The sequence below is a fragment of the Myotis yumanensis genome, unplaced genomic scaffold (assembly GCF_028538775.1).
Source record: "Myotis yumanensis isolate MYYU_CA2020_CCGP unplaced genomic scaffold, mMyoYum1.0.hap1 SCAF_2, whole genome shotgun sequence".
NCBI lineage: Eukaryota > Metazoa > Chordata > Mammalia > Chiroptera > Vespertilionidae > Myotis > Myotis yumanensis.
This window is the reverse complement of record NW_027223753.1, coordinates 106,372,036-106,384,479: the sequence shown is the minus strand read 5'-3', so window position 1 is coordinate 106,384,479 and position 12,444 is coordinate 106,372,036.

Genomic DNA, 12,444 nt, shown 5'->3' with positions numbered 1-12,444 from the left:
AAGCATACACTGACTGAAATAAAGAATATTATACAGACTCCCAACAGAAGACCAGAGGAGCGCAAGAATCAAGTCAAAGATTTGAAATGCGAAGAAGCAAAAAACACTCAACCAGAAAAGCAAAATGAAAAAAGAATCCGAAAATACGAAGATAGTGTAAGGAGCCTCTGGGACAGCTTCAAGCATACCAACATCAGAATTATAGGGGTGCCAGAAGAAGAGAGAGAGCAAGATATTGAAAACCTATTTGAAGAAATAATGACAGAAAACTTCCCCTACCTGGTGAAAGAAATAGACTTACAAGTCCAGGAAGCACAGAGAACCCCAAACAAAAGGAATCCAAAGAGGACCACACCAAGACACATCATAATTAAAATGCCAAGAGCAAAAGACAAAGAGAGAATCTTAAAAGCAGCAAGAGAAAGAAACTCAGTTACCTACAAGGGAATACCCATACGACTGTCAGCTGATTTCTCAACAGAAACTTTGCAGGCCAGAAGAGAGTGGCAAGAAATATTCAAAGTGATGAATACCAAGAACCTACAACCAAGATTACTTTACCCAGCAAAGCTATCATTCAGAATTGAAGGTCAGATAAAGAGGTTCACAGATAAGGGAGAGCTAAAAGAGTTCATCACCACCAAACCAGTATTATATGAAATGCTGAAAGGTATCCTTTAAGAAGATGAAGAAGAAGAAAAAGGTAAAGATACAAATTATGAACAACAAATATGCATCTATCAACAAGTGAATCTAAGAATCAAGTGAATAAGTAATCTGATGAACAGAATGAACTGGTGATTATAATAGAATCAGGGACATAGAAAGGGAATGGACTGACTATTCTTGGGGGGGGAAAGGGGTGTGGGAGATGCGGGAAGAGACTGGACAAAAATCATGCACCTATGGATGAGGACAGTGGGTGGGGAGTGAGGGCGGAGGGTGGGGTGGGAACTGGGAGGAGGGGAGTTATGGGGGAAAAAGAGGAACAAATGTAATAATCTGAACAATAAAGATTTAATTTTTTTAAAAAAAATTAAATAAAAATAAAAATCAAGTGAATAAATAATCTGATAAACAGAATAAACTGGTGAATATAATAGAATCAGGGGCATAGAAAGGGAATGGACTGACTATTCTCGTGGGGGAAAAGGGTGTGGGGGTTGCAGGAAGCGACCGGACAAAAATCGTATACCTATGGATGAGGACAGTGGGGGGGGGGGGGGTGGTAAGGGCAGAGGGTGGGGTGGGAACCTGGTGGAGGGGAGCTTTGAGGGGGAAAAAGAGTAACAACTGTAATAATCTGAACAATAATGATTTAATTTTAAAAAATAATTCTGAGTTTTCAAACACTTTACTATAGTTTTCACACGATGTATGGCTTATTAAATCACTAAAAGTACAGTGATTTACACAGTGTGTTAGTAGAGTGTTCCTAGGCTTTACCAATGTGTTGATTACTCATTGTGTCATACACTAATACACGCATTATTTATTGGGATAAATAATTTCACTCTGAAGGAATACACTACTGAATCTGTGTATGGAATGCTGGTTTATTCTTAAAAACATTATAATATATCAAAATTTGCTCTGACAGCAGGTTGGAACTCTCACTGTGTACTTCACAGTTGTTTCATTCAGTTATTACAGTGATCAAACACTTTTTCTAGCCATATTTGCAAATGTATTGATTATGTATTATTTCAGAGACCAGTGCATGTATTATTTAAGAAGAATATACTTCAGAGTTTGAATTAATGGCTAGGTGATCCTATATTTTGCAATGTTGATGTTTTCTGTGAAATACTATCTAATGCCATTTACTGGAATAGCTAGCATGTTGTAAGATTATCTGCCTTGTTAGTAGAAGTTAAATTATTCTGTGTCAAAAACGTGCACAAATCCAAAGTGGTACCCTACAGCTTTCAGAATGATCCAACACTTGACTACAAGTCTGACACAATGCACACCTCATTTAAACAGTGGAACAACACTATACTAGTCAGAATATACTATCAAATTTTTCAAATGATTTGTTTTGTCATAAACTAATACTACCCACATGATATATGGGAACAATGTTATATACCTTAAATAAACATTAACCTAGTTTGTGCAAAGTTTAGTGTCACAATAGATTGCCTTTTACTGATGAAGCTCATTGCATCATTCATGAGATGTTAGAAGTTTCATTGGTTTATTATAGTCTAGGCCAGAGGTTCTCAATCTTCCTAATGCTGCAACCCTTTAATACAGTTCCTCATGTTGTGGTGACCCCCAACCATAATATTATTTTCGTTGCTACTTCATAACTGTAATTTTGCTACTGTTATGAGTCATAATGTAAATATATGATATGCAGGATGTATTTAGGCGACCCCTGTGAAAGGGTCGTTTGACCCCCAAAAGGGTCGCGACCCACAGGTTGAGAACCGCTGGTCTAGGCTAAAACAGTTTTGCCAAAGTCCACTTGGGCGCAAAATGAATTCTTTGCCTGTGTAAATCACTTCACTAGTGGCTTTACACAATGAAGAGGACATTTTAATAATATATCTAGACTGTTTTAGAAAGAGTTATCTAGTACTTCTCCAAGTACATTGCTTATATCTTATGTCATAGAGTGATACATGCATTATCTATTCTATATGTATTTCACTGGTTTGAAGGGATACACAAGTGCGACTAGTGTGTGGAGAGCTGGTATCTTCAGTGAGATAGCACAACATAAAGCAATTTACTTGGAGAGCATAATTTGTAGATGTATCATTTCTTCTGTGCCAGATACAGTTTGTCAAACTCATGCTTGGTCGGAATTAATATTAGTAGTCCTCAACCACTTTAAAACATGTTGTTCACTAATACACTTAAAGTGTACAGTTCTAGACAGTGATAGCTAGTAGCATTTATAAAGGTGTTTATTATGTATTCTGTCAAAGTCAATTGGGAATATATTTTTCTGTTTGTAGGAATACACAGGTTATTATTACTTTATACAATTGAGGTATAATCTGTGAAATATTGGAATATTAGAGGCCCAGTGCACAAATTTATGCTCCAGTGGTGTCCCTGAGCCCGGCCTGCAGAATTGGGCCGAAACTTGCTCTCTGACATCCCCTGAGGGGCCCCAGATTGCAAGAGGATGCAGGCCAGGCTGAGGGACCGCACTGGTGCATGATCAGAGCTGGGGAGGGACACAGGAGGTTGGCCAGCTGGGGAGGGACCGCAGGAGAGCTCCTAGGCAAGTCTGGCCCATCTTGTTCAGTCCCAATTGGCTGGACCCCAACAGCAAGCTAACCTACTGGTCAGAACGTCTGCCCCCTGCTGGTCAGTACACATCATAGCAAGTGGTTGACTGGTCTTACCATATCATTAGCATATTACACTTTGATTGGTTAAGCAGCTGTCCAGTTGACTGGACACAGCATATTAGGCTTTTATTATATAAGATAATGCCATGTAATGAGGGAAGAAGCATAGTGGAACATTCAGTACATAATAAGTAGTCATTGTTTAGTAATCATAAGCAGTGCTGAAAGCTGTTTATCACAATCCCACTTTGTACAAGATAATTCCTTGTTATCAAAGACTTCACTACAAATTTTACACAATACAGTTTTCAGAGTGATCCCACACTTGACTACAGATCTTACACAATGCACAGCTCATTTAAACAGTGAAACAGACATTTGTAAATGACGCTGCTCCCTCCCGGGCTCCGAGCCGCCGCCGCCGCGGGGCCGAGGGTGCCACCGCCAAGCCGTCTCCAGCGCAGGCTTCCCTCCTGGGTGACCGCGATGTCCGAGTTCCTCCTCGCCTTCCTCACTCTCTCGGGATTACTGCCGATCGCCAAGGTGCTTACGGTGGGAGCCGACCGAGACAAAACACAGCATAAGTGAAACCAAAATGCAGTGGGGGAGAAGCAAGATGGCGGTGATATAGGCAGACGCGTCCCAGGTCTTGTCCCGGAACAAACAGACAGATCCAAGCAACAGCAGCCCCCTGAGCACTGCAGCCTCCTGATCACGACACCCTCTGTCTGAGGAACAGCAGCTGTACGTGAAGCCTCCCCCCACCAGCCAGAAGAGCCAACACAGCTGTGAACAATACCCACCAGAGGAGCTGCTGCCAACTGGAAAGCAGCTGATACTGCAACCGTCTGAGCAACAACCACAACCCAAGGAGCCCCCGCCACCCAGGGAGCAGCCACTGAACGTCTCAACATCTACATATGTCAGCAAGATCAAACATGGGTAGGCAAAGAAACCCCCAAAGGAAAGAAAAGGAGGACTCGCCAGAAAAGCAGCTAAGTGAGACAGAGGCATGCAACATGACAGAAAAAGAATTCAGAATAAGGGTCCTAGAGTGCATACACCGGACGGAGGAAAAAGTCAACAATTTATTCAAGAAGCAAGAAGAAACAGATGAAAAAATCAACAGCTTATGCAAGAAGAAAGAAGAAACGGATGAAAAAATCAATTACTTATGCAAGAAGCAAGAAGAAACAGATGAAAAAATCAATAACTTATGTAAGACCCAACAAGAAATGAAGAGCGATATAGCTGCAATAAAAAACACCATTGAAAGCATCAACAGTAGACTAAGAGAAGCGGAGGACCGAATTAGTGAATTAGAAGACAAAGAAGCAAAACACACCCAAACTGTACTGCAATTGAAGAAAAAAATTAAAAGACAGGAGGAGAGCCTAGGGGAGCTTTGGGACAACATGAAGCGAAACAACATACGAATAATAGGGGTGCCAGAACAACAGAAAGAAGAACAAGGGTTAGAAAACCTATTCGAAGAAATAATATCAGAAAACTTCCCTGAGGTGGGGAAGAAAAAAGTCACACAAGCACAGAGAGTCCCAAACAAGGTGAACCCGAAAAGACCCACACCAAGACACATCATAATTACCATGGCAAGTGTTCAGGACAAAGAGAGAATCTTAAAGGCTGCAAGAGAGAGACGGAAAGTTACATACAAGGGATCTCCCATTAGACTATCAAATGATTTCTCAACAGAAACACATCAGGCCAGAAAAGAATGGACGGAAATTTACAAAGTGATGGAAAGCAAAGGACTGAATCCAAGAATACTCTATCCAGCAAAGCTATCATTCAAATTTGAAGGGGAAATAAGAAGCTTCACAGACAAAAAAAGTCTAAGGGAGTTTATCACCACCAAGCCAGCAATACAAGAAATGCTAAAGGGACTGGTGTAAAAAGAAGAAATAAAAAGCTCATAAAGAAAACAGCCACACACAAAAAAATAAATGGCTACAAACAAGTACCTTTCAATAATAACTTTAAATGTAAACGGACTAAATGCTCCAACCAAAAGACATTGAGTGGCTGAATAGATAAAAAACCATGACCCATACATTTGCTGTCTACAAGAGACCCACCTCATTAGAAGGGACTCACACAGACTGAAAGTGAAGGGATGGAAAAATATCTTCCAGGCAAATGGAAAGGAAAGAAAGCTGGGGTAGCAATACTTATATCGGACAAAATAGACCTCAAAGTGAAGGCCATAACCAGAGATAAGGAAGGCCACTTCATAATACTAAAGGGATCAATGCAACAAGAAGATATAACCCTGGTAAACATTTATGCACCCAATCAGGAGGATCCAAATACATAAAAAAACTCCTGGAAGATATCAAAGGAGAGATCGACAACAATACAATCATAGTAGGGGACTTTAATACACCACTGACATCTCTGGATAAATTCTCTAGACAAACAATCAGCAAAGAAACAGCAACCCTAAATGACTCACTTGATCAGATGGACTTAATTGACATCTTCAGAACACTTTGCCCCAAAGCCACGGAATATACATTCTACTCAAGGGCTCATGAGACACATTCAAAAATAGACCACATATTGGGTCACAAAGTCTCCCCAAATTCAAGAAGATTGAAATCATACCAAGCATCTTCTCAGATCACGATGGCATAATATTAGAAATGATCTACAAAAAAAACCCCAAAATACTCAAACACTTGGAAGCTGAATAGCATGTTATTAAATATTGATTGAGTTACCAATGAGATCAAAGAAGAAATAAAAAGCATCCTGGAAACTAATGACAATGAAAACACAACAATCCAAAACCTATGGGACACAATGAAAGCAGTCCTGAGAGGGAAGTTTATAGCTCTACAGGCCTATCTCAAAAAGCAAGAAAAAAATGTTAGTAAATCATCTAACTCTACAACTCAAAGAATTAGAAAGAGAGCAACAAGAAAAGCCCAGAGTGAGCAGAAGGAAGGAGATAATAAAGATTAGAGCAGAAATAAATGACATAAACAGTGAAACAAAACTGTTCTAATCAGAATATACTATCAATATTTTCTAATGCATTGTGTATATCTTTTGTCATAGACATAGGGGAATGATGTAATATAGTTTAAAGGAATACATTTGTTAACCTAGTTTGTGTAAGTTTGATATTTCCAGCAATATAATATAATATAATATAATATAATGCCTTTTACTAGCAAAGCATGTTGAATCTTTCACTATCTATTAGAAGTTTCATTGGGTCTCGGCTAAAAACAGTTTGCCAAAATCCAGCTGGTTACATATACTTATTTGGTACAACCACTTCACTAGAGGTTTTACATAATGAGCAGTATATTGAAATATATCTGGCCTGTTCTACACACATTATGCTACAACACTGTCTACAAATGCATTCATTAAATATTGTAAAATGGTTAACACTTAGAAAGAATACTCAGGAGAACATAGTGTGTGGTGTGATCTTAACTTCTGTGATATATTATAATACAACTAGAGGCCTGGTGCACAAAAATTTGTGCACTTTGGGGGGAGAAAGGGGGTTCTCTCAGCCCAGCCTGTGCCCTCTCACAGACTGGGACCCCTCAGGGGATGACCACATGCTGGATTAGGCCCACTCCCCGGGGGATTGGGCCTATGATGGCAATCAGACATCCCTCTGGAAGCCCGGCAGTCCTCGGGGGATGTCCACTTGCCAGCGGGGAGCAGGCCTAAACTTAGTGCTGCTGAGGAGGCAGGAGAGGCTCCCACCACCACTGCTGTACTGGCAGCCATCAGCCTGGCTTGTGGCTGAGCAGAGCTCCTCCCATGTGAGAGCACCCTGACCACCAGAGGGCAGCTCCTGCATTGAGCATCTGCCCCCTGGTGGTCAGTGTGTGTCATAGTGACCAGTCATTCCCAGTCTTTCTGCTGTTAGGGTCAGTTTGCATATTACCCTTTTACTGTATAGGATAGAGGCCTGGTGCACAGGTGGGGCCTGGCTGGTTTGCCCTGAATGGTGTCCCGGATCAGGGTGGGGGTCCTGCTTGGGTGCCTAGCCATTCTGGATGAGGGGATGATGGCTGTTTGCAGCTAGTCGCACCCCCTTCAGGGTGGGGGTCCCCACTGGGGTGCCTGGCCAGTCTGGGTGAGGGGTTGAAGGCCGTTTTCATGCTGGCAGGTGACTGAAGCTCCCAACCTCTCCTTTTTTTCTTTTTTCTTTTATTCTGGGATTTATTTACCTTCTATTGCTGTCACTGGAGGTGAGAGCCAGCTTTAGCTCTGAGGCTCGGCTCCAGCTCTGAGACCTCGGCTGCTGAAAGCAGGTATCTGGGTTTGTTTGGCTTCTATAATTGAAACACTGTTGCAACTCCAACTCTGAGGCCCGGCTGGCTGAAAGCAGGTTTCTGGGGTTTGTTTAGCTTCTATAATAGCAACATTGTTTCTTAGAGTGCAAGCTCAGAGCCCAGCAGTGGCAGGCGAGGAACCTTGGCTTCCTCTTTCACTGGAACAAGCAAGCCTCCTGTTCGCTTCAGCTGCCTGGCTGCCGGCCGCCATCTTGGTTGGCAGTTAATTTGCATATCGCCCTGATTAGCCAATGGGAAGCATGTCAGATGTATGGTTAATTACCATGTTTGTCTATTATTAGATAGGATGACTTTAACTTAGGGAGCATGGTGGAACATTCATTACATAATTAGTAAATGTTTAGTTTAGTAATTATAGCCTGTATTAACTACTGTTTGCTAAAATCCTAATAGGTAGGCATTTATTCTAAGAGTTTTCAAACACTTTGCTACAGGTTTCACACAATGTACTTACTAAATCACTAAAAGTTAACTCATTCTGACAGTGTGTTCCAGTAGTATTTACCAATGTGTTGATTACTCATTATGTCATATCTTAATACATGCATTATCTATTGGGCATATGTTTCACTCTTTGAAGGACTACATTACTGAACCTAGTGGCTGGAATGCTGGTATCTTCTTTGAAATATTATATTGTAAAATAATTTGTGTGACAGCATGTCAGAATATTCATTGCATACTTAACAATTATTACATTTAGTTATTAGAGTGATCAAACACTTTTTCTAGCCCCTTTTGCAAATATATTGATTATATATTTTGTCAGAAGCCAATACATGCATGCCTTAAGGAGAATATGTTTGTGTTTCAAATAATGTCTAGTCAATTCTATTTTGTGAAATGATGTCTTCTATAAAATATTATCTAATGCCATTTAAAGGGGTAGCTAGCATGTTGTTTCATTCACCTCATTAAAAAAAAAAAAATCATTTCCAGACCTTTTTTTCTTCAACTTCTACACTAGCTTCTAAACTAAATGAAAAGGAAAAATGGGTATTTTTAATAAGTAGATTATATTTTCTTTTTTATGACTTTGACCTTCCTTAGTTTATGTCTAATAATAATAACTAGACAGTCAGTTCTTATAACAAAGATGAGTGTCTTTAAAATCAAATTTCGGATGAAATTTAGTAGAGCTACTTCATAAACAAATTTAAAAAACTATTTTACTGTTGCTAGTATTACAGATGTCTCCAATTTTCACCCTCTTTACCCCCCTCCTCCCAGGCCCTACCTACCCTTCCTAGGACTTCACCACTCTATTGCCCATGTCCATGTGCTATGCATTTAAGTATATAAATTCTTTGGTTTATCTGTTCTCCTTCTCCCATCCCCATATTGAGCTATGTCAGTTTCTTCCATGCCTATATGCTTCTGGTCCTATTTTGTTAATCAATTCATTTTGTTAATTAGAGTACACAAATACATGAAACCATGTGACATTTGACTTTCTCAGATTGACTTATTTCATTTAGCATAGTATTCTCTGGGTTCATTTATGCTCTCTCAATGGGTAAGAGGTCCTTCTTTTTAACTGCTGCACAGCTTTTTTATCCATTCATCTACTGATGAGCACTTGGGCTGTTTCCAGATCTTAACTATTTGAAATTGCCCTGCTATGAACATAGGGGTACATACATTCTTTATGATTGGTTATTCGGGTCTCTTAGGATATACTAGAAGCCTGGTGCATGGTTTTGTGCACTGGTGGTGTCCCTCAGCCTGGCCTGCAAGGATCAGGCCAAAACCGGCTCTCCAACCTCCCCCAAGGAGTCCCAGAATGCAAGAAGGTGGTTATCAGGTGACACACCCTGGAATTGGGCTCCCTTTTCTCTGGTTCCAGGTGCGTCACCTGAGAACTGCAGCCGCCAAGTCACCAAAACCTTTCTAGCTCCTGTGTTGAGCATCTGCCCCTTGGTGGTCAGTGTGTGTCACAGCTGCTGGTTGGATGGTCAAACAGTCAGCTGGTCAGTTAGGCTTATATATATATATAGATAGATTCCTAGAAGTTGGGTCAAATGACAGTTTCATATTTATTTATTTATTTTGAGGACACCCCATGCTGTTTTCCATAATGGTTGCACCAGTCTGCATGCCCACCAGCAGTGTAATAGGGTTCCCTTTTTTCTACATTTTTACCAGCACTTGCTGTTTATTGATTTGTTGATAGTAGCCTTTCTGACAGGTATGAGGTGATACCTCATTGTCATTTTAATTAGCATCTTTCTGAACAGTGACTTTGAGCATTTTTTAATATGTCTCTTAGCCATCTGTATGTCCACTTTGAAGAAGTGTCTATTTAGGTCCTTTGCCCATTTTTTAACTGTTTTTTTTTTCCTTTAGTTAAGTTGTATGAGTTCTTTATATATTTTGGCTATTAAACCTTTATCCAATGTATCCTTGCCAAATATGTTCTCTCATTTAATGGGTTCTCTTTTCATTTGTTGATTTCTTTTGCTGTTTAAAAACTTTTTATTTTTATGAAGTTCCATTTGTGTTTTTTTGTTTTCTCCTTAGTTTTCTATGCCCTAGGAGCTGTATCTGTAAACATATTGCTTTGAGAGATGTCTTAAATTTTGCTGCCTATGGATTCTTCTAGGGTTCTTATGGTTTCATTACCTTTATTTAATTATTTTATACTAGAGGCCTAATGCACAAAATTCGTGCATGGGTAGGGTCCCTAGGCCTGGGCAGCAATCAGGGCCAATCTGTGGGGCAACCAGTGGGGTGACTGGGGGGCCCCTGCTGGCACCTGCCTTGGCCGGTTTGGCACAGCTCGCCTTCCCCCCATCACCCTGCTGCTACTGCCGGTCACCTCCCTCTGCGGGGCGACTGGCGGGGCGATCGGGAGGTCCCCGCTGGCACCCACCTTAGCTGGCCTGGGGCCTGCAGGCTGGGGGCAGCTCCTGCATTGAGCGTCTGCCCCCTGGTGGTCAGTACACATCATAGCAACCGGTCTTTCCACCAGTGGTTCCGCCATTCGGTCGATTTGCATATTAGGCCTTTATTATATAGGATATTTTGAGTTTATTTTTGTGTATGATGTAAGTGGTGGTCTAGTTTCTTTCTCTTTTTTTTTTTTTTTTTGCATGCATCTGTCCAACTTTACCAACACCATTTATTGAAGAGACTGTCTTGACTCCATTGTATGTTCTTGCCCCCTTTGTAAAAATTAATTCACTGTAATGGCTTGGGTTATTTTTGGGATTTCTGTTCTTGTGCTAGTACCAGTTTATTTTTGTTGTTGTTGTTTGTTTGTTTTTTAAATATATTTTATTGATTTCAGAGAGAAAGGGAGTTGGAGAGGGAGATAGAAACATCAATGATGAGAGATAATCATTGATTGACTGCCTCCTGTACTCCCACCACTGGGGATCAAGCCCACAACCTGGGCATGTACCTTTGACTGGAAGCAAACCTAGGACCCTTCAGTCCACAGGCCAATGCTCTATCGACTGAGTCAAACCAGCTATACATAAGACTTTGTAGTGTAACTTGATATTTGGTATTGTGAAACCTCCAAACTTGTTCTTCTTTCTCAATATTGTTGTAGCTATTCAGGGTTTTTGGTTCCATATAAATTTTTGGAGTAGATTTCTAGATCTGTGAAATATTCCATTGGTATTTTAATAAGGATTGCATTGAATCTGTAGGTTGCTTTGAGTAGTATGGACATTTTAATGATGATAATTCTACCAATCTATGAACACAGTATACTCTTCCACTTGTTTATATCTTCCTGTATCTCTTTTGTCAATGTCCTATAGTTTTCTGAGTATAGACTTTTACCTCCTTGGTTTAGTTTATTCCTAAGTATCTTAATTTTTTGTTGCAATGGTAAATGGTATTATTTATTTACTTCCTCTTTCTGAGAATTCATTATTGGTGTATAAAAATATCATCAATTTCTGGGTGTTAATTTTGTATCCTGCTCCATTGCCAAATTCATTTATTAAATCTAGTAGGTTCCTGGTGGATTCTTAGGGTTTTTTTTATACACTATGATGTCATCTGCAATGATAATTTTACTTCTTCCTTTCCAATTTGGATGCCTTTTATTTCTTCTTCTTGTCTGATCACAGTGGTTAGGACTTCCAGTATTATGTTGAATACTAAAAGCCCATTGCAAGAGGATTCCTGCAAGAATAGGGCTTCCTCGGGCCGATTGCACTTCCAAGCCCCTCCTCCCAGGGCCACAGATGGGGTCCCACCTGCCTAGAGCCGCACATGGGGGTCCTGGCTGGGGGTGGGGCTTAGGCAGTATGTTCACTCCGCCAAGCCCTCCGCCCAGGGCCACACACGGGGGTCCCGGCTGGGGGCGGGGCTTAGGTGGCCCATTTACACCACCAAGCCCCTCCACCCAGGGCCGCAGACAGGGGTCCCGCCCGCCCAGGGCCCCACACAGGGGCCCCAGTGGGGGGAAGGGCTTAGGCAGCACACAGGGGCCCTGATGGTGGCTCGTGTTGGCCCACCCTGACTGCAGTATGCAAATTAGCCGCCATCTTTGTTGGCAGTTAATTTGCATATTACACTGATTAGCCAATGGGAGGCATAGCAAAGGTATGGTCAATTACCATGTTTGTCTATTATTAGATTAGATGAGTCATGAAAGAAGATATCACTGTCTTGCTTCTTTGCTTGGGGGAAATGGCTTTAGTTTTTGCCCATGAGGATGATATTGGCTATAGGTTTGTCATTTATGGCCTTTATTTTGTTGAAATATGATCACTCTATTACCACTTTGCTGAGAGCTTTTATCAAAAATAGGATTGCTTTTTCTGCAT